The sequence below is a fragment of the Verticillium dahliae genome, genomic scaffold (assembly GCF_000150675.1).
Source record: "Verticillium dahliae VdLs.17 supercont1.3 genomic scaffold, whole genome shotgun sequence".
In the NCBI taxonomy this organism is placed as follows: Eukaryota; Fungi; Ascomycota; class Sordariomycetes; order Glomerellales; family Plectosphaerellaceae; genus Verticillium; species Verticillium dahliae.
In genome coordinates, this window is record NW_009276940.1 from 255,291 (window position 1) to 256,479 (window position 1,189).

Consider the following 1,189-nt stretch of genomic DNA (forward strand, 5'->3'; position numbering starts at 1 on the left):
CAGGGCAGGCAAAGAAGCTTGACGAGGGGGGGGGGTAAGGTGGTGAATGTGTGGTAGTGGTAGTGGTGGGTGGGTGTAGTGTGGATGGCAGCAGGCAAGCCTGGCAGGCATATCAGAGATCTCCCGAAGCAGAGTGCAATGGATGATCGAGCGTCAATCCACTCGATGATCCCTGGGTCGTGGCCCTGATCCTGACCCTGGTCCTGACCGGTCCTGAACTTGGTCCTGACTGTAGGTGGGTAGCCCTGGTCGATGGTCGATGAACGATGGACCGGGGCAAAGGGGGGGGGCGGAGAGAGGAGACAGTTGCCTGTCACAAATTGTGTGGGTCAGCCAGGTCTTGGGATGGTCGACGTTTTGGAGAGCTGGATGAAGGCATGGAACATGGAGTATGGAGCCTGGAGCATGGCATGGAACGTGGAGCATAGAGCTTGGCTAAGCACCACACACTCGCACAATCTCTCTGACTGAGAAGAGTCTGGTGCGTTGCTCGTCCTGGCTTGGTTCCATGTGTGGTCCATGTCTCCTGGCCCGGGGGGCGGGAGGGCACGTACCTTGGCTATAGCGCCTCCTCTTAATGGGTATGGCGTAGGGGACCTCCCCCTCTGACTCGGGGGTTGATGGGATGTACGTACTTACAGCCCACGAAGGGATGGAAGGGGTGACAGGGTGTGTGGGTGTGTGGGTGTGTGCCGTCCTCAAAGATGCACCATCGATGCTCAGGTCAAGGTGAGGAGGGTGCGGGTGCAGATGCAGGTGCAGCAGTGCGTGCCGTGGCGGCGCTGCTGCTGGTCTAGAGGTACGTCGGTACGTAGGTACGATACCTCACTTGCTGGCCGACATGGAAAGTCAAGTATGTGGGATATGTGGGACAGAACCAGTGCTCTGTGTGTTTTGATGTTGATGTGCCAGACGGATGGATGAGTGACAGTGGGACTGACGTCTTGGTGCGTGTGCCGTCTCGTTATGCTCTCGGGAGTCCGGAGGGAGAAGGACGGATGTTGAGATGAGCGTCGGGGATCCCTCGAGATCAAAACGATTCTGTTGTTCATGCGCTATGAGAATTTGCTGCCCTCTGCGCTTTGGATGTGGTCAATGGGGATATGATGTGAAATGATGTGCTGTCTGGTTTCTCGGACAGGGTCAACCGAACCCTGTAGTGTGGACGTGGGGGTTTTATTCTGAAAGA